Source organism: Aegilops tauschii, chromosome 5 (genome assembly GCF_002575655.3).
Source record: "Aegilops tauschii subsp. strangulata cultivar AL8/78 chromosome 5, Aet v6.0, whole genome shotgun sequence".
In the NCBI taxonomy this organism is placed as follows: Eukaryota; Viridiplantae; Streptophyta; class Magnoliopsida; order Poales; family Poaceae; genus Aegilops; species Aegilops tauschii.
The window spans coordinates 74,898,605-74,916,354 of NC_053039.3; the positions used below are offsets into that span (position 1 = coordinate 74,898,605).

The 17,750-nt window shown below is 47.6% G+C and overlaps 31 non-coding genes and 3 pseudogenes across 31 annotated transcripts; all 34 read left to right on the forward strand.

Moving 5' to 3' along the window:
• The first annotated feature begins 319 nt into the window (after positions 1-319).
• On the forward strand, positions 320-438 carry LOC141024133 (5S ribosomal RNA). The gene has a single exon (XR_012185730.1). It is a non-coding gene; the product is annotated as a 5S ribosomal RNA (ribosomal RNA).
• A 598-nt stretch (positions 439-1,036) lies between these two features.
• LOC141025109 (5S ribosomal RNA) lies at positions 1,037-1,155 on the forward strand. The gene has a single exon (XR_012186606.1). It is a non-coding gene; the product is annotated as a 5S ribosomal RNA (ribosomal RNA).
• Positions 1,156-1,525: 370 nt separating this feature from the next.
• LOC141025152 (5S ribosomal RNA) lies at positions 1,526-1,644 on the forward strand. Its single transcript, XR_012186649.1, has one exon. It is a non-coding gene; the product is annotated as a 5S ribosomal RNA (ribosomal RNA).
• A 372-nt stretch (positions 1,645-2,016) lies between these two features.
• On the forward strand, positions 2,017-2,135 carry LOC141023828 (5S ribosomal RNA). The gene has a single exon (XR_012185425.1). It is a non-coding gene; the product is annotated as a 5S ribosomal RNA (ribosomal RNA).
• Positions 2,136-2,505: 370 nt separating this feature from the next.
• LOC141023934 (5S ribosomal RNA) lies at positions 2,506-2,624 on the forward strand. The gene has a single exon (XR_012185532.1). It is a non-coding gene; the product is annotated as a 5S ribosomal RNA (ribosomal RNA).
• Positions 2,625-2,997: 373 nt separating this feature from the next.
• Positions 2,998-3,118, forward strand: LOC141024389 (5S ribosomal RNA). Its single transcript, XR_012185986.1, has one exon. It is a non-coding gene; the product is annotated as a 5S ribosomal RNA (ribosomal RNA).
• A 371-nt stretch (positions 3,119-3,489) lies between these two features.
• Positions 3,490-3,608, forward strand: LOC141024360 (5S ribosomal RNA). Its single transcript, XR_012185957.1, has one exon. It is a non-coding gene; the product is annotated as a 5S ribosomal RNA (ribosomal RNA).
• Positions 3,609-3,981: 373 nt separating this feature from the next.
• Positions 3,982-4,100, forward strand: LOC141024462 (5S ribosomal RNA). Its single transcript, XR_012186060.1, has one exon. It is a non-coding gene; the product is annotated as a 5S ribosomal RNA (ribosomal RNA).
• A 369-nt stretch (positions 4,101-4,469) lies between these two features.
• Positions 4,470-4,588, forward strand: LOC141024428 (5S ribosomal RNA). Its single transcript, XR_012186024.1, has one exon. It is a non-coding gene; the product is annotated as a 5S ribosomal RNA (ribosomal RNA).
• Positions 4,589-4,959: 371 nt separating this feature from the next.
• Positions 4,960-5,078, forward strand: LOC141024511 (5S ribosomal RNA). Its single transcript, XR_012186109.1, has one exon. It is a non-coding gene; the product is annotated as a 5S ribosomal RNA (ribosomal RNA).
• Positions 5,079-5,886: 808 nt separating this feature from the next.
• Positions 5,887-6,005, forward strand: LOC141023842 (5S ribosomal RNA). The gene has a single exon (XR_012185439.1). It is a non-coding gene; the product is annotated as a 5S ribosomal RNA (ribosomal RNA).
• Positions 6,006-6,401: 396 nt separating this feature from the next.
• LOC141023886 (5S ribosomal RNA) lies at positions 6,402-6,520 on the forward strand. The gene has a single exon (XR_012185484.1). It is a non-coding gene; the product is annotated as a 5S ribosomal RNA (ribosomal RNA).
• A 373-nt stretch (positions 6,521-6,893) lies between these two features.
• Positions 6,894-7,012, forward strand: LOC141023881 (5S ribosomal RNA). The gene has a single exon (XR_012185479.1). It is a non-coding gene; the product is annotated as a 5S ribosomal RNA (ribosomal RNA).
• Positions 7,013-7,382: 370 nt separating this feature from the next.
• Positions 7,383-7,501, forward strand: LOC141024752 (5S ribosomal RNA). Its single transcript, XR_012186249.1, has one exon. It is a non-coding gene; the product is annotated as a 5S ribosomal RNA (ribosomal RNA).
• A 600-nt stretch (positions 7,502-8,101) lies between these two features.
• On the forward strand, positions 8,102-8,220 carry LOC141024254 (5S ribosomal RNA). The gene has a single exon (XR_012185852.1). It is a non-coding gene; the product is annotated as a 5S ribosomal RNA (ribosomal RNA).
• Positions 8,221-8,593: 373 nt separating this feature from the next.
• LOC141023729 (5S ribosomal RNA) lies at positions 8,594-8,712 on the forward strand. The gene has a single exon (XR_012185327.1). It is a non-coding gene; the product is annotated as a 5S ribosomal RNA (ribosomal RNA).
• A 370-nt stretch (positions 8,713-9,082) lies between these two features.
• LOC141024407 (5S ribosomal RNA) lies at positions 9,083-9,240 on the forward strand (annotated as a pseudogene).
• A 370-nt stretch (positions 9,241-9,610) lies between these two features.
• On the forward strand, positions 9,611-9,729 carry LOC141024422 (5S ribosomal RNA). The gene has a single exon (XR_012186018.1). It is a non-coding gene; the product is annotated as a 5S ribosomal RNA (ribosomal RNA).
• A 376-nt stretch (positions 9,730-10,105) lies between these two features.
• On the forward strand, positions 10,106-10,223 carry LOC141023985 (5S ribosomal RNA). Its single transcript, XR_012185583.1, has one exon. It is a non-coding gene; the product is annotated as a 5S ribosomal RNA (ribosomal RNA).
• A 370-nt stretch (positions 10,224-10,593) lies between these two features.
• On the forward strand, positions 10,594-10,712 carry LOC141024169 (5S ribosomal RNA). Its single transcript, XR_012185766.1, has one exon. It is a non-coding gene; the product is annotated as a 5S ribosomal RNA (ribosomal RNA).
• A 371-nt stretch (positions 10,713-11,083) lies between these two features.
• On the forward strand, positions 11,084-11,202 carry LOC141025210 (5S ribosomal RNA). Its single transcript, XR_012186708.1, has one exon. It is a non-coding gene; the product is annotated as a 5S ribosomal RNA (ribosomal RNA).
• Positions 11,203-11,574: 372 nt separating this feature from the next.
• Positions 11,575-11,699, forward strand: LOC141024663 (5S ribosomal RNA; annotated as a pseudogene).
• A 214-nt stretch (positions 11,700-11,913) lies between these two features.
• LOC141024660 (5S ribosomal RNA) lies at positions 11,914-12,019 on the forward strand (annotated as a pseudogene).
• A 373-nt stretch (positions 12,020-12,392) lies between these two features.
• LOC141025153 (5S ribosomal RNA) lies at positions 12,393-12,511 on the forward strand. The gene has a single exon (XR_012186651.1). It is a non-coding gene; the product is annotated as a 5S ribosomal RNA (ribosomal RNA).
• Positions 12,512-12,883: 372 nt separating this feature from the next.
• LOC141025129 (5S ribosomal RNA) lies at positions 12,884-13,002 on the forward strand. Its single transcript, XR_012186626.1, has one exon. It is a non-coding gene; the product is annotated as a 5S ribosomal RNA (ribosomal RNA).
• Positions 13,003-13,371: 369 nt separating this feature from the next.
• Positions 13,372-13,490, forward strand: LOC141025154 (5S ribosomal RNA). The gene has a single exon (XR_012186652.1). It is a non-coding gene; the product is annotated as a 5S ribosomal RNA (ribosomal RNA).
• Positions 13,491-13,861: 371 nt separating this feature from the next.
• LOC141023713 (5S ribosomal RNA) lies at positions 13,862-13,980 on the forward strand. The gene has a single exon (XR_012185312.1). It is a non-coding gene; the product is annotated as a 5S ribosomal RNA (ribosomal RNA).
• Positions 13,981-14,353: 373 nt separating this feature from the next.
• Positions 14,354-14,472, forward strand: LOC141024138 (5S ribosomal RNA). The gene has a single exon (XR_012185735.1). It is a non-coding gene; the product is annotated as a 5S ribosomal RNA (ribosomal RNA).
• A 372-nt stretch (positions 14,473-14,844) lies between these two features.
• Positions 14,845-14,963, forward strand: LOC141025105 (5S ribosomal RNA). Its single transcript, XR_012186602.1, has one exon. It is a non-coding gene; the product is annotated as a 5S ribosomal RNA (ribosomal RNA).
• Positions 14,964-15,333: 370 nt separating this feature from the next.
• Positions 15,334-15,452, forward strand: LOC141024177 (5S ribosomal RNA). The gene has a single exon (XR_012185774.1). It is a non-coding gene; the product is annotated as a 5S ribosomal RNA (ribosomal RNA).
• Positions 15,453-15,825: 373 nt separating this feature from the next.
• LOC141024091 (5S ribosomal RNA) lies at positions 15,826-15,943 on the forward strand. Its single transcript, XR_012185689.1, has one exon. It is a non-coding gene; the product is annotated as a 5S ribosomal RNA (ribosomal RNA).
• A 373-nt stretch (positions 15,944-16,316) lies between these two features.
• On the forward strand, positions 16,317-16,435 carry LOC141025155 (5S ribosomal RNA). Its single transcript, XR_012186653.1, has one exon. It is a non-coding gene; the product is annotated as a 5S ribosomal RNA (ribosomal RNA).
• A 373-nt stretch (positions 16,436-16,808) lies between these two features.
• On the forward strand, positions 16,809-16,927 carry LOC141024430 (5S ribosomal RNA). Its single transcript, XR_012186026.1, has one exon. It is a non-coding gene; the product is annotated as a 5S ribosomal RNA (ribosomal RNA).
• A 371-nt stretch (positions 16,928-17,298) lies between these two features.
• Positions 17,299-17,417, forward strand: LOC141025107 (5S ribosomal RNA). The gene has a single exon (XR_012186604.1). It is a non-coding gene; the product is annotated as a 5S ribosomal RNA (ribosomal RNA).
• Positions 17,418-17,750: the final 333 nt, after the last annotated feature.

The window sequence follows — 17,750 nt, forward strand, 5'->3', positions numbered from 1 at the left end:
TTAACCCCGTTATATTATTTTTGACATTTGCGATATGTTTTAGCTCGCTGCTCATTGGTCACGCGTCTAGAGGCGGCTTTGTGGCGCGAGGAGCGCGTTCTGAAAGGGGTAAAAAAATACGTGTTGCTGCGGTATAGAGGGAGGGGTGGAAACCGTGGTAAACTCGTCTCCGTGTTTGAGGGGGGGGGGGGAGTAAGTAGTATATATAGGGCATTATCCATTATTAGGCAACGGTTGTAATGGTAGCAAGAATGACAATCATCTTTGCAGTCGACCTGGGAGTGGCAAGCATAAGGGACGAAGGCGGGGGTAACATGTCGGATGCGATCATACCAGCACTAAAGCACCGGATCCCATCAGAACTCCGAAGTTAAGCGTGCTTGGGCGAGAGTAGTACTAGGATCGGTGACCTCCTGGAAAATCCTCGTGTTGCATTCCCTTTTTAATTATTTTTTGCGCCTCGTGACAAACATATCGCATGTGCGCGATATATATTAACCCCGTTATATTATTTTTGACATTTGCGATATGTTTTAGCTCGCTGCTCATTGGTCACGCGTCTAGAGGCGGCTTTGTGGCTCGAGGAGCGCGTTCTGAAAGGGGTAAAAAAATACGTGTTGTTGCGGTATAGAGGGAGGGGTGGAAACCGTGGTAAACTCGTCTCCGTGTTTGAGGGGGGGGGAGTAAGTAGTATATATAGGGCATTATCCATTATTAGGCAACGGTTGTAATGGTAGTAAGAATGACAATCATCTTTGCAGTGGACCTGGGAGTGGCAAGCATAAGGGACGAAGGCGGGGGTAACATGTCGGAAGCGATCATACCAGCACTAAAGCACCGGATCCCATCAGAACTCCGAGGGTGGGGTGGAAACCGTGGTAAACTCGTCTCCGTGTTTGAGGGGGGGGAGTAAGTAGTATATATAGGGCATTATCCATTATTAGGCAACGGTTGTAATGGTAGTAAGAATGGCAATCATCTTTGCAGTGGACCTGGGAGTGGCAAGCATAAGGGACGAAGTCGGGGGTAACATGTTGGATGCGATCATACCAGCACTGAATCACCGGATCCCATCAGAACTCCGAAGTTAAGCGTGCTTGGGCGAGAGTAGTACTAGGTTGGGTGACCTCCTGGGAAGTCCTCGTGTTGCATTCCCTTTTTAATTATTATTTGCGCCTCGTGACAAACATATCGCATGTGCGCGATATATATTAAGCCCGTTATATTATTTTTGACATTTGCGATATGTTTTAGCTCGCTGCTCATTGGTCACGCGTCTAGAGGCGGCTTTGTGGCACGAGGAGCGCGTTCTGAAAGGGGTAAAAAAATACGTGTTGCTGCGGTATAGAGGGAGGGGTGGAAACCGTGGTAAACTCGTCTCCGTGTTTGAGGGGGGGGGTAAGTAGTATATATAGGGCATTATCCATTATTAGGCAACGGTTGTAATGGTAGTAAGAATGACAATCATCTTTGCAGTGGACCTGGGAGTGGCAAGCATAAGGGACGAAGGCGGGGGTAACATGTCGGATGCGATCATACCAGCACTAAAGCACCGGATCCCATCAGAACTCCGAAGTTAAGCGTGCTTGGGCGAGAGTAGTACTAGGATGGGTGACCTCCTGGAAAATCCTCGTGTTGCATTCCCTTTTTAATTATTTTTTGCGCCTCCTGACAAACATATCGCATGTGCGCGATATATATTAACCCCGTTATATTATTTTTGACATTTCCGATATGTTTTAGCTCGCTGCTCATTGGTCACGCGTCTAGAGGCGGCTTTGTGGCGCGAGGAGCGCGTTCTGAAAGGGGTAAAAAAATACGTGTTGCTGCGGTATAGAGGGAGGGGTGGAAACCGTGGTAAACTCGTCTCCGTGTTTGAGGGGGGGGGAGTAAGTAGTATATATAGGGCATTATCCATTATTAGGCAACGGTTGTAATGGTAGTAAGAATGACAATCATCTTTGCAGTGGACCTGGGAGTGGCAAGCATAAGGGACGAAGGCGGGGGTAACATGTCGGATGCGATCATACCAGCACTAAAGCACCGGATCCCATCAGAACTCCGTAGTTAAGCGTGCTTGGGCGAGAGTAGTACTAGGATGGGTGACCTCCTGGCAAGTCCTCGTGTTGCATTCCCTTTTTAATTATTTTTGCGGCTCGTGACAAACATATCGCATGTGCGCGATATATATTAACCCCGTTATATTATTTTTGACATTTGCAATATGTTTTAGCTCGCTGCTCATTGGTCACGCGTCTAGAGGCGGCTTTGTGGCGCGAGGAGCGCGTTCTGAAAGGGGTAAAAAATACGTGTTGCTGCGGTATAGAGGGAGGGGTGGAAACCGTGGTAAACTCGTCTCCGTGTTTGAGGGGGGGGGAGTAAGTAGTATATATAGGGCATTATCCATTATTAGGCAACGGTTGTAATGGTAGTAAGAATGACAATCATCTTTGCAGTGGACCTGGGAGTGGCAAGCACAAGGGACGAAGGCGGGGGTAACATGTTGGGTGCGATCATACCAGCACTAATGCACCGGATCCCATCAGAACTTCAAAGTTAAGCGTGCTTGGGCGAGAGTAGTACTAGGATGGGTGACCTCCTGGGAAGTCCTCGTGTTGCATTCCCTTTTTAATTATTTTTTGCGCCTCATGACAAATATATCACATGTGCGCGATATATATTAACCCCGTTATATTATTTTTGAGATTTGCGATATGTTTTAGCTCGCTGCTCATTGGTCACGCGTCTAGAGGCGGCTTTGTGGCGCGAGGAGCGCGTTCTGAAAGGGGTAAAAAAATACGTGTTGCTGCGGTATAGAGGGAGGGGTGGAAACCGTGGTAAACTCGTCTCCGTGTTCGAGGGGGGGGGGAGTAAGTAGTATATATAGGGCATTATCCATTATTAGGCAACGGTTGTAATGGTAGTAAGAATGACAATCATCTTTGCAGTGGACCTAGGAGTGCCAAGCATAAGGGACGAAGGTGGGGGTAACATGTTGGATGCGATCATAGCAGCACTAAAGCACCGGATCCCATCAGAACTCCGAAGTTAAGCGTGCTTGGGCGAGAGTAGTACTAGGATATGGGTGACCTCCTGGGAAGTCCTCGTGCTGCATTCCTTTTTAATTTTTTTGCGCCTCATGAAAAACATATCACATGTGTGCGATATATATTAACCCCGTTATATTATTTTTTACATTTGCGATATGTTTTAGCTCGCTGCTCATTGGTCACGCGTCTAGAGGCGGCTTTGTGGCGCGAGGAGCGCGTTCTGAAAGGGGTAAAAAAATACGTGTTGCTGCGGTATAGAGGGAGGGGTGGAAACCGTGGTAAACTCGTCTCCGTGTTTGAGGGGGGGGGGGAGTAAGTAGTATATATAGGGCATTATCCATTATTAGGCAACGGTTGTAATGGTAGTAAGAATGAGAATCATCTTTGAAGTGGACTTGGGAGTGGCAAGCATAAGGGACGAAGGCGGGGGTAACATGTTGGATGCGATCATAGCAGGACTAAAGCATCGGATCCCATCAGAACTCCAAAGTTAAGCGTGCTTGGGCGAGAGTAGTACTAGGGTGGGTGACCTCCTGGGAAGTCCTCGTGTTGCATTCCCTTTTTAATTATTTTTTGCGCCTCATGACAAACATATCACATGTGCGCGATATATATTAACCCCGTTATATTATTTTTGACATTTGCGATATGTTTTAGCTGGCTGCTCATTGGTCACGCGTCTAGAGGCGGCTTTGTGGCGCGAGGAGCGCGTTCTGAAAGGGGTAAAAAAATACGTGTTGCTACGGTATAGAGGGAGGGGTGGAAACCGTGGTGAACTCGTCTCCGTGTTTGAGGGGGGGGGGAGTAAGTAGTATATATAGGGCATTATCCATTATTAGGCAACGGTTGTAATGGTAGTAAGAATGCCAATCATCTTTGTAGTGGACCTGGGAGTGGCAAGCATAAGGGACGAAGGCGGGGGTAACATGTCGGATGCGATCATACCAGCAGTAAAGCACCGGATCCCATCAGAACTCTGAAGTTAAGTGTGCTTGGGCGAGAGTAGTACTAGGATGGGTGACCTCCTGGGAAGTCCTCGTGTTCCATTACCTTTTTAATTATTTTTTGCGCCTCGTGACAAACATATTGCATGTGCGCGATATATATTAACCCCGTTATATTATTTTTGACATTTGCGATATGTTTTAGCTCGCTGCCCATTGGTCACGCGTCCAGAGGCGGCTTTGTGGCGCGAGGAGCGCGTTCTGAAAGGGGTAAAAAATACGTGTTGCTGCGGTATAGAGGGAGGGGTGGAAACCGTGGTGAACTCGTCTCCGTGTTTGAGGGGGGGAGTAAGTAGTATACATAGAGCATTATCCATTATTAGGCAACGGTTGTAATGGTAGTAAGAATGACAATCATCTTTGTAGTGGACCTGGGAGTGGCAAGCATAAGGGACGAAGGCGGGGGTAACATGTCGGATGCGATCATACCAGCCCTAAAGCACCGGATCCCATCAGAACTCTGAAGTTAAGCGTGCTTGGGCGAGAGTAGTACTAGGATAGGTGACCTCCTGGGAAGTCCTCGTGTTCCATTCCCTTTTTCATTATTTTTTGCGCCTCGTGAAAAACATATTGCATGTGCGCGATATATATTAACCCCGTTATATTATTTTTGACATTTGCGATATGTTTTAGCTCGCTGCCCATTGGTCACGCGTCCAGAGGCGGCTTTGTGGCGCGAGGAGCGCGTTGTGAAAGGGGTAAAAAAATACGTGTTGCTGCGGTATAGAGGGAGGGGTGGAAACCGTGGTAAACTCGTCTCCGTGTTTGAGGGGGGGGAGTAAGTAGTATATATAGGGCATTATCCATTATTAGGCAACGGTTGTAATGGTAGTAAGAATGACAATCATCTTTGCAGTGGACCTGGGAGTGGCAAGCATAAGGGACGAAGGCGGGGGTAACATGTCGGATGCTATCATACCAGCACTAAAGCATCGGATCCTATCAGAACTCCGAAGTTAAGCGTGCTTGGGCGAGAGTAGTACTAGGATGGGTGACCTACTGGGAAGTCCTCATTTTGCATTCTTTTTTTAATTATTTTTTGCGCCTCGTGACAAACATATCGCATGTGCGCGATATATATTAACCCCGTTATATTAGTTTTGACATTTGCGATATGTTTTAGCTCGCTGCTCATTGGTCACGCGTCTAGAGGCGGCTTTGTGGCGCGATGAGCGCGTTCTGAAAGGGGTAAAAAAATACGTGTTGCTGCGGTATAGAGGGAGGGGTGGAAACCGTGGTAAACTCGTCTCCGTGTTTGAGGGGGGGAGTAAGTAGTATATATAGGGCATTATCCATTATTAGGCAACGGTTGTAATGGTAGTAAGAAAGGCAATCATCTTTGCAGTGGACCTGGGAGTGGCAAGCATAAGGGACGAAGGCGGGGGTAACATGTCGGATGCGATCATACCAGCACTAAAGCACCGGATCCCATCAGAACTCTGAAGTCCTCATTTTGCATTCTTTTTTTAATTATTTTTTGCGCCTCGTGACAAACATATCGCATGTGCGCGATATATATTAACCCCGTTATATTAGTTTTGACATTTGCGATATGTTTTAGCTCGCTGCTCATTGGTCACGCGTCTAGAGGCGGCTTTGTGGCGCGAGGAGCGCGTTCTGAAAGGGGTAAAAAAATACGTGTTGCTGCGGTATAGAGGGAGGGGTGGAAACCGTGGTAAACTCGTCTCCGTGTTTGAGGGGGGGAGTAAGTAGTATATATAGGGCATTATCCATTATTAGGCAACGGTTGTAATGGTAGTAAGAAAGGCAATCATCTTTGCAGTGGACCTGGGAGTGGCAAGCATAAGGGACGAAGGCGGGGGTAACATGTCGGATGCGATCATACCAGCACTAAAGCACCGGATCCCATCAGAACTCTGAAGTTAAGCGTGCTGGGTCGAGAGTAGTACTAGGATGGGTGACCTCCTGGGAAGTCCTCGTGTTGCATTCCCTTTTTAATTATTTTTTGCGCCTCGTGACAAACATATAGCATGTGCGCGATATATATTAACCCCGTTATATTATTTTTGACATTTGCGATATGTTATTATTTTTGACATTTGCGATATGTTTTAGCTCGCTGCTCATTGGTCACGCGTCTAGAGGCGGCTTTGTGGAGCGAGGAGCGCGTTCTGAAAGGGGTAAAAAAATACGTGTTGCTGCGGTATAGAGGGAGGGGTGGAAACCGTAGTAAACTCGTCTCCGTGTTTCAGGGGGGGAGTAAGTAGTATATATAGGGCATTATCCATTATTAGGCAACGGTTGTAATGGTAGTAAGAATGACAATCATCTTTGCAGTGGACCTGGGAGTGGCAAGCATAAGAGACGAAGGCGGGGGTAACATGTCGGATGCGATCATACCAGCACTAAAGAACCGGATCCCATCAGAACTCCGAAGTTAAGCGTGCTTGGGCGAGAGTAGTACTAGGATGGGTGACCTCCTGGAAAATCCTCGTGTTGCATTCCCTTTTTAATTTTTTTTTGCGCCTCGTGACAAACATATCGCATGTGCGCGATATATATTAACCCCGTTATATTATTTTTGACATTTGCGATATGTTTTAGCTCGCTGCTCATTGGTCACGCGTCTAGAGGCGGCTTTGTGGCGCGAGGAGCGGGTTCTGAAAGGGGTAAAAAAATACGTGTTGCTGCGGTATAGAGGGAGGGATGGAAACCGTGGTAAACTCGTCTCCGTGTTTGAGGGGGGGGGGGGTAAGTAGTATATATAGGGCATTATCCATTATTAGGCAACAGTTGTAATGGTAGTAAGAATGACAATCATCTTTGCAGTGGACCTCGGAGTGGCAAGCATAAGGGACGAAGGCGGGGGTAACATGTCGGATGCGATCATACCAGCACTAAAGCACCGGATCCCATCAGAACTCTGAAGTTAAGCGTGCTTGGGCGAGAGTAGTACTAGGATGGGTGAACTCCTGGGAAGTCCTCGTGTTGCATTCCCTTTTTAATTTTTTTTTGCGCCTCGTGACAAACATATAGCATGTGCGCGATATATATTAACCCCGTTATATTATTTTTGACATTTGCGATATGTTTTAGCTCGCTGCTCATTGGCACGCGTCTAGAGGCAGCTTTGTGGCGCGAGGAGCGCGTTCTAAAAGGGGTAAAAAAATACGTGTTGCTGCGGTATAGAGGGTGGGGTGGAAACCGTGGTAAACTCGTCTCCGTGTTTGAGGGGGGGGAGTAAGTAGTATATATAGGGCATTATCCATTATTAGGGAACGGTTGTAATGGTAGTAAGAATGGCAATCATCTTTGCAGTGGACCTGGGAGTGGCAAGCATAAGGGACGAAGGCGGGGGTAACATGTCGGATGCGACCATACCAGCACTAAAGCATCGGATCCCATCAGAACTCCGAAGTTAAGCGTGCTTGGGCGAGAGTAGTACTAGGATGGGTGACCTCCTGGGAAGTCCTCGTGTTGCATTCCCTTTTTAATTATTTTTTGCGCCTCGTGACAAACATATGGCATGTGCGCGATATATATTAACCCCGTTATATTATTTTTGACATTTGCGATATGTTTTAGCTCGCTGCTGATTGGTCACGCGTCTAGAGGCGGCTTTGTGGCGCGAGGAGCGCGTTCTGAAAGGGGTAAAAAAATACGTGTTGCTGCGGTATAGAGGGAGGGGTGGAAACCGTGGTAAACTCGTCTCCGTGTTTGAGGGGGGGGGGGAGTAAGTAGTATATATAGGGCATTATCCATTATTAGGCAACGGTTGTAATGGTTGTAAGAATGACAATCATCTTTGCAGTGGTCCTGGAAGTGGCAAGCATAAGGGACGAAGGCGGGGGTAACATGTCGGATGCGATCATACCAGCACTAAAGCACCGGATCCCATCAGAACTCCGAGGGTGGGGTGGAAACCGTGGTAAACTCGTCTCCGTGTTTGAGGGGGGGGAGTAAGTAGTATATATAGGGCATTATCCATTATTAGGCAACGGTTGTAATGGTAGTAAGAATGGCAATCATCTTTGCTGTGGACCTGGGAGTGGCAAGCATAAGGGACGAAGGCGGGGGTAACATGTCGGATGCGATCATACCAGCACTAAATCACCGGATCCCTTCAGAACTACGAAGTTAAGCGTGCTTGGGCGAGAGTAGTACTAGGTTGGGTGACCTCCTGGGAAGTCCTCGTGTTGCATTCCCTTTTTAATTATTATTTGCGCCTCGTGACAAACATATCGCATGTGCGCGATATATATTAACCCCGTTATATTATTTTTGACATTTGCGATATGTTTTACCTCGCTGCTCATTGGTCACGCGTCTAGAGGCGGCTTTGTGGCGCGAGGAGCGCGTTCTGAAAGGGGTAAAACAATATGTTTTGCTGCGGTATAGAGGGAGGGGTGGAAACCGTGGTAAACTTGTAGCCGTGTTTGAGGGGGGGGGGAGTAAGTAGTATATATAGGGCATTATCCATTATTAGGCAACGGTTGTAATGGTAGTAAGAATGACAATCATCTTTGCAGTGGACCTGGGAGTGGCAAGCATAAGGGACGAAGGCGGGGGTAACATGTCGGATGCGATCATACCAGCACTAAAGCACCGGATCCCATCAGAACTCCGAAGTTAAGCGTGCTTGGGCGAGAGTAGTACTAGGATGGGTGACCTCCTTGAAAATCCTCGTGTTGCATTCCCTTTTTAATTATTTTTTGCGCCTCCTGACAAACATATCGCATGTGCGCGATATATATTAACCCCGTTATATTATTTTTGACATTAGCAATATGTTTTTGCTCGCTGCTCATTGGTCACGCGTCTAGAGGCGGCTTTGTGGCGCGAGGAGCGCGTTCTGAAAGGGGTAAAAAAATACGTGTTGCTGCGGTATAGAGGGAGGGGTGGAAACCGTGGTAAACTCGTCTCCGTGTTTGAGGGGGGGAGTAAGTAGTATATATAGGGCATTATCCATTATTAGGCAACGGTTGTAATGGTAGTAAGAATGACAATCATCTTTGCAGTGGACCTGGGAGTGGCAAGCATAAGGGACGAAGGCGGGGGCAACATGTCGGATGCGATCATACCAGCACTAAAGCACCGGATCCCATCAGAACTCCAAAGTTAAGCGTGCTTGGGCGAGAGTAGTACTAGGATGGGTGACCAAGCGTGCTTGGGCGAGAGTAGTACTAGGATGGGTGACCTCCTGGGAAGTCCTCGTGTTGCATTCCCTTTTTAATTATTTTTTTGCGCCTCGTGACAAACATACCGCATGTGCGCGATATATATTAACCCCGTTATATTATTTTTGACATTTGTGATATGTTTTAGCTCGCTGCTCATTGGCACGCGTCTAGAGGCGGCTTTGTGGCGCGAGGAGCGCGTTCTGAAAGGGGTAAAAAAATACATGTTGCTGCGGTATAGAGGGTGGGGTGGAAACCGTGGTAAACTCGTCTCCGTGTTTGAGGGGGGGAGTAAGTAGTATATATAGGGCATTATCCATTATTAGGCAACGGTTGTAATGGTAGTAAGAATGGCAATCATCTTTGCAGTGGACCTGGGAGTGGCAAGCATAAGGGACGAAGGCGGGGGTAACATGTCGGATGCGATCATACCAGCACTAAATGACCGGATCCCATCAGAACTCCGAAGTTAAGCGTGCTCGGGCGACAGTAGTACTAGAATGGGTGACCTCCTGGGAAGTCCTCGTGTTGCATTCCCTTTTTAATTATTTTTTGCGCGTCGTGAGAAACATATCGCATGTGCGCGATATATATTAACCCCGTTATATTATTTTTGACATTTGCGATATGTTTTAGCTCGCTGCTCATTGGTCACGCGTCTAGAGGCGGCTTTGTGGCGCGAGGAGCGCGTTCTGAAAGGGGTAAAAAAATACGTGTTGCTGCGGTATAGAGGGAGGGGTGGAAACCGTGGTAAACTCGTCTCCGTGTTTGAGGGGGGGGGGGGGAGTAAGTAGTATATATAGGGCATTATCCATTATTAGGCAACGGTTGTAATGGTAGTAAGAATGACAATCATCTTTGCAGTGGACCTGGGAGAGGCAAGCATAAGGGACGAAGGTGGGGGTAACATGTTGGATGCGATCATAGCAGCACTAAAGCACCGGATCCCATCAGAACTCCGAAGTTAAGCGTGCTTGGGCGAGATTGTACTAGGATGGGTGACCTCCTGGGAAGTCCTCGTGTTGCATTCCCTTTTTAATTATTTTTTGCGCCTCATGACAAACATATCACATGTGCGCGATATATATTAACCCCGTTATATTATTTTTGACATTTGCGATATGTTTTAGCTCGCTGCTCATTGGTCACGCGTCTAGAGGCGGCTTTGTGGCGCGAGGAGCGCGTTCTGAAAGGGGTAAAAAAATACGTGTTGCTGCGGTATAGAGGGAGGGGTGGAAACCGTGGTAAACTCGTCTCCGTGTTTGAGGGGGGGAGTAAGTAGTATATATAGGGCATTATCCATTGTTAGGCAGCGGTTGTAATGGTAGTAAGAATGACAATCATCTTTGCAGTGGACCTAGGAGTGGCAAGCATAAGGGACGAAGGCGGGGGTAACATGTCGGATGCGATCATACCAGCACTAAAGCACCGGATCCCATCAGAACTCCGAAGTTAAGCGTGCTTGGGCGAGATTTCTACTAGGATGGGTGACCTCCTGGAAAATCCTCGTGTTGCATTCCCTTTTTAATTATTTTTTGCGCCTCGTGACAAACATATCGCATGTTCGATATATATTAACCCCGTTGTATTATTTTTGACATTTGCGATACGTTTTAGCTCGCTGCTCATTGGTCACGCGTCTAGAGGCGGCTTTGTTGCGCGAGGAGCGCGTTCTGAAAGGGGTAAAAAAGTACGTGTTGCTGCGGTATAGAGGGAGGGGTGGAAACCGTGGTAAACTCGTCTCCGTGTTTGAGGGGGGGGGGAGTAAGTAGTATATATAGGGCATTATCCATTATTAGGCAACGGTTGTAATGGTAGTAAGAATGACAATCATCTTTGCAGTGGACCTGGGAGTGGCAAGCATAAGGGACGAAGGCGGGGGTAACATGTCGGATGCGATCATACCAGCACTAAAGCACCGGATCCCATCAGAACTCCGTAGTTAAGCGTGCTTGGGCGAGAGTAGTACTAGGATGGGTGACTTCCTGGGAAGTCCTCGTGTTGCATTCCATTTTTAATTATTTTTTGCGGCTCGTGACAAACATATCGCATGTGCGCGATATATATTAACCCCGTTATATTATTTTTGACATTTGCGATATGTTTTAGCTCGCAGCTCATTGGTCACGCGTCTAGAGGCGGCTTTGTGGCGCGAGGAGCGCGTTCTGAAAGGGGTAAAAAATACGTGTTGCTGCGGTATAGACGGAGGGGTGGAAACCGTGGTAAACTCGTCTCCGTGTTTGAGGGGGGGGGGAGTAAGTAGTATATATAGGGCATTATCCATTATTAGGCAACGGTTATAATGGTAGTAAGAATGACAATCATCTTTGCAGTGGACCTGGGAGTGGCAAGCATAAGGGACGAAGGCGGGGGTAACATGTGGGATGCGATCATAGCAGCACTAAAGCACCGGATCCCATCAGAACTCCGAAGTTAAGCGTGCTTGGGCGAGAGTAGTACTAGGATGGGTGTCTAGAGGCGGCTTTGTGGCGCGAGGAGCGCGTTCTGACAGGGGTAAAAAATACGTGTTGCTGCGGTATAGACGGAGGGGTGGAAACCGTGGTAAACTCGTCTCCGTGTTTGAGGGGGGGGGAGTAAGTAGTATATATAGGGCATTATCCATTATTAGGCAACGGTTATAATGGTAGTAAGAATGACAATCATCTTTGCAGTGGACCTGGGAGTGGCAAGCATAAGGGACGAAGGCGGGGGTAACATGTCGGATGCGATCATAGCAGCACTAAAGCACCGGATCCCATCAGAACTACGAAGTTAAGCGTGCTTGGGTGAGAGTAGTACTAGGATGGGTGACCTCGTGTTGCATTCCCTTTTTAATTATTTTTCGCGCCTCGTGACAAACATATCGCATGTGCGCGATATATATTAACCCCGTTATATTATTTTTGACATTTGCGATATGTTTTAGCTCGCTGCTCATTGGTCACGCGTCTAGAGGCGGCTTTGTGGCGCGAGGAGCGCGTTCTGAAAGGGGTAAAAAAATACGTGTTGCTGCGGTATAGAGGGAGGGGTGGAAACCGTGGTAAACTCGTCTCCGTGTTTGAGGGGGGGGGGAGTAAGTAGTATATATAGGGCATTATCCATTATTAGGCAACGGTTGTAATGGTAGTAAGAATGACAATCATCTTTGCAGTGGACCTGGGTGTGGCAAGCATAAGAGACGAAGGCGGGGGTAACATGTCGGATGCGATCATACCAGCACTAAAGCACCGGATCCCATCAGAACTCCGAAGTTAAGCGTGCTTGGGCGAGAGTAGTACTAGGATGGGTGACCTCCTGGAAAATCCTCGTGTTGCATTCCCTTTTTAATTATTTTTTGCGCCTCGTGACAAACATATCGCATGTGCGCGATATATATTAACCCCGTTATATCATTTTTGACATTTGCGATATGTTTTAGCTCGCTGCTCATTGGTCACGCGTCTAGAGGCAGCTTTGTGGCGCGGGGAGCGCGTTCTGAAAGGGGTAAGAAATACGTGTTGCTGCGGTATAGAGGGAGGGATGGAAACCGTGGTAAACTCGTCTCCGTGTTTGAGGGGGGGGGGAGTAAGTAGTATATATAGGGCATTATCCATTATTAGGCAACGGTTGTAATGGTAGTAAGAATGACAATCATCTTTGCAGTGGACCTGGGAGTGGCAAGCATAAGGGACGAAGGCGGCGGTAACATGTCGGATGCGATCATACCAGCACTAAAGCACCGGATCCCATCAGAACTCTGAAGTTAAGTGTGCTTGGGCGAGAGTAGTACTAGGATGGGTGACCTCCTGGGAAGTCCTCGTGTTGCATTCCCTTTTTAATTATTTTTTGCGCCTCGTGACAAACATATCGCATGTGCGCGATATATATTAACCCCGTTATATTATTTTTGACATTTGCGATATGTTTTAGCTCGCTGCTCATTGGCACGCGTCTAGAGGCAGCTTTGTGGCGCGAGGAGCGCGTTCTGAAAGGGGTAAAAAAATACGTGTTGCTGCGGTATAGAGGGTGGGGTGGAAACCGTGGTAAACTCGTCTCCGTGTTTGAGGGGGGGAGTAAGTAGTATATATAGGGCATTATCCATTATTAGGGAACGGTTGTAATGGTAGTAAGAATGGCAATCATCTTTGCAGTGGACCTGGGAGTGGCAAGCATAAGGGACGAAGGCGGGGGTAACATGTCGGATGCGATCATACCAGCACTAAAGCACCGGATCCCATCAGAACTCCGAAGTTAAGCGTGCTTGGGCGAGAGTAGTACTAGGATGGGTGACCTCCTGGAAAATCCTCGTGTTGCATTCCCTTTTTAATTATTTTTTGCGCCTCGTGACAAACATATGGCATGTGCGCGATATATATTAACCCCGTTATATTATTTTTGACATTTGCGATATGTTTTAGCTCGCTGCTCATTGGTCACGCGTCTAGAGGCGGCTTTGTGGCGCGAGGAGCGCGTTCTGAAAGGGGTAAAAAAATACGTGTTGCTGCGGTATAGAGGGAGGGGTGGAAACCGTGGTAAACTCGTCTCCGTGTTTGAGGGGGGAGGAGTAAGTAGTATATATAGGGCATTATCCATTATTAGGCAACGGTTGTAATGGTAGTAAGAATGACAATCATCTTTGCAGTGGACCTGGGAGTGGCAAGCATAGGGACGAAGGCGGGGGTAACATGTCGGATGCGATCATACCAGCACTAAAGCACCGGATCCCATCAGAACTCTGAAGTTAAGCGTGCTTGGGCGAGAGTAGTACTAGGATGGGTGACCTCCTGGAAAATCCTCGTGTTGCATTCCCTTTTTAATTATTTTTTGCGCCTCGTGACAAACATATCGCATGTGCGCGATATATATTAACCCCATTATATTATTTTTGACATTTGCGATATGTTTTAGCTCGCTGCTCATTGGTCACGCGTCTAGAGGCGGCTTTGTGGCGCGAGGAGCGCGTTCTGAAAGGGGTAAAAAAATACGTGTTGCTGCGGTATAGAGGGAGGGGTAGAAACCGTGGTAAACTCGTCACCGTGTTTGAGGGGGGGGGGAGTAAGTAGTATATATAGGGCATTATCCATTATTAGGCAACGGTTGTAATGGTAGTAAGAATGACAATCATCTTTGAAGTGGACCTGGGAGTGGCAAGCATAAGGGACGAAGGCGGGGGTAACATGTCGGATGCGATCATACCAGCACTAAAGCATCGGATCCCATCAGAACTCCGTAGTTAAGCGTGCTTGGGCGAGAGTAGTACTAGGATGGGTGACCTCCTGGCAAGTCCTCGTGTTGCATTCCCTTTTTAATTATTTTTTGCGGCTCGTGACAAACATATCGCATGTGCGCGATATATATTAACCCCGTTATATTATTTTTGACATTTGCGATATGTTTTAGCTCGCTGCTCATTGGCACGCGTCTAGAGGCGGCTTTGTGGCGCGAGGAGCGCGTTCTGAAAGGGGTAAAAAAATACGTGTTGCTGCGGTATAGAGGGTGGGGTGGAAACCGTGGTAAACTCGTCTCCGTGTTTGAGGGGGGGGGGAGTAAGTAGTATATATAGGGCATTATCCATTATTAGGCAACGGTTGTAATGGTAGTAAGAATGGCAATCATCTTTGCAGTGGACCTGGGAGTGGCAAGCATAAGGGACGAAGGCGGGGGTAACATGTTGGATGCGATCATACCAGCACTAAATCACCGGATCCCATCAGAACTCCGAAGTTAAGCGTGCTTGGGCGAGAGTAGTACTAGGTTGGGTGACCTCCTGGGAAGTCCTCGTGTTGCATTCCCTTTTTAATTATTTTTTGCACCTCGTGACAAACATATCGCATGTGCGCGATATATATTAAGCCCGTTATATTATTTTTGACATTTGCGATATGTTTACGCTCGCTGCTCATTGGTCACGCGTCTAGAGGCGGCTTTGTGGCGCGAGGAGCGCGTTCTGAAAGGGGTAAAAAAATACGTGTTGCTGCGGTATAGAGGGAGGGGTGGAAACCGTGGTAAACTCGTCTCCGTGTTTGAGGGGGGGAGTAAGTAGTATATATAGGGCATTATCCATTATTAGGCAACGGTTGTAATGGTAGTAAGAATGACAATCATCTTTGCAGTGGACCTGGGAGTGGCAAGCATAAGGGACGAAGGCGGGGGTAACATGTCGGATGCGATCATACCACTACTAAAGCACCGGATCCCATCAGAACTCCGAAGTTAAGCGTGCTTGGGCGAGAGTAGTACTAGGATGGGTGACCTCCTGGAAAATCCTCGTGTTGCATTCCCTTTTTAATTATTTTTTGCGCCTCGTGACAAACATATCGCATGTGCGCGATATATATTAACCCCGTTATATTATTTTTGACATTTGCGATATGTTTTAGCTCGCTGCTCATTGGTCACGCTACTATATGCGGCTTTGTGGCGCGAGGAGCGCGTTCTGAAAGGGGTAAAAGAATACGTGTTGCTGCGGTATAGAGGGAGGGGTGGAAACCATGGTAAACTCGTCTCCGTGTTTGAGGGGGGGGGGAGTAAGTAGTATATATAGGGCATTATCCATTATTAGGCAACGGTTGTAATGGTAGTAAGAATGACAATCATCTTTGCAGTGGACCTGGGAGTGGCAAGCATAAGGGACGAAGGCGGGGGTAACATGTCGGATGCGATCATACCAGCACTAAAGCACCGGATCCCATCAGAACTCCGAAGTTAAGCGTGCTTGGGCGAGAGTAGTACTAGGATGGTGACCTCCTGGAAAGTCCTCGTGTTGCATTCCCTTTTTAATTATTTTTTGCGCCTCGTGACAAACATATGGCATGTGCGCGATATATATTAATCCCGTTATATTATTTTTGACATTTGCGATATGTTTTAGCTCGCTGCTCATTGGTCACGCGTCTAGAGGCGGCTTTGTGGCGCGAGGAGCGCGTTCTGAAAGGGGTAAAAAAATACGTGTTGCTGCGGTATAGAGGGAGGGGTGGAAACCGTGGTAAACTCGTCTCCGTGTTTGAGGGGGGGGGGAGTAAGTAGTATATATAGGGCATTATCCATTATTAGGCAACGGTTGTAATGGTAGTAAGAATGACAATCATCTTTGCAGTGGACCTGGGAGTGGCAAGCATAAGGGACGAAGGCGGGGGTAACATGTCGGATGCGATCATACCAGCACTAAAGCACCGGATCCCATCAGAACTCCGAAGTTAAGCGTGCTTGGGCGAGAGTAGTACTAGGATGGGTGACCTCCTGGAAAATCCTCGTGTTGCATTCCCTTTTTAATTATTTTTTGCGCCTCGTGACAAACATATCGCATGTGCGCGATATATATTAACCCCGTTATATTATTTTTGACATTTGCGATATGTTTTAGCTCGCTGCTCATTGGTCACGCGTCTAGAGGCGGCTTTGTGGCGCGAGGAGCGCGTTCTGAAAGGGGTAAAAAAATACGTGTTGCTGCGGTATAGAGGGAGGGGTGGAAACCGTGGTAAACTCGTCTCCGTGTTTGAGGGGGGGGGGAGTAAGTAGTATATATAGGGCATTATCCATTATTAGGCAACGGTTGTAATGGTAGTAAGAATGACAATCATCTTTGCAGTGGACCTGGGAGTGGCAAGCATAAGGGACGAAGGCGGGGGTAACATGTCGGATGCGATCATACCACCACTAAAGCATCGGATCCCATCAGAACTCCGTAGTTAAGCGTGCTTGGGCGAGAGTAGTACTAGGATGGGTGACCTCCTGGCAAGTCCTCGTGTTGCATTCCCTTTTTAATTATTTTTTGCGGCTCGTGACAAACATATCGCATGTGCGCGATATATATTAACCCCGTTATATTATTTTTGACATTTGCGATATGTTTTAGCTCGCTGCTCATTGGCACGCGTCTAGAGGCGGCTTTGTGGCGCGAGGAGCGCGTTCTGAAAGGGGTAAAAAAAATACGTGTTGCTGCGGTATAGAGGGTGGGGTGGAAACCGTGGTAAACTCGTCTCCGTGTTTGAGGGGGGGGAGTAAGTAGTATATATAGGGCATTATCCATTATTAGGCAACGGTTGTAATGGTAGTAAGAATGGCAATCATCTTTGCAGTGGACCTGGGAGTGGCAAGCATAAGGGACGAAGGCGGGGGTAACATGTTGGATGCGATCATACCAGCACTAAATCACCGGATCCCATCAGAACTCCGAAGTTAAGCGTGCTTGGGCGAGAGTAGTACTAGGTTGGGTGACCTCCTGGGAAGTCCTCGTGTTGCATTCCCTTTTTAATTATTTTTTGCACCTCGTGACAAACATATCGCATGTGCGCGATATATATTAAGCCCGTTATATTATTTTTGACATTTGCGATATGTTTTCGCTCGCTGCTCATTGGTCACGCGTCTAGAGGCGGCTTTGTGGCGCGAGGAGCGCGTTCTGAAAGGGGTAAAAAAATACGTGTTGCTGCGGTATAGAGGGAGGGGTGGAAACCGTGGTAAACTCGTCTCCGTGTTTGAGGGGGGGAGTAAGTAGTATATATAGGGCATTATCCATTATTAGGCAACGGTTGTAATGGTAGTAAGAATGACAATCATCTTTGCAGTGGACCTGGGAG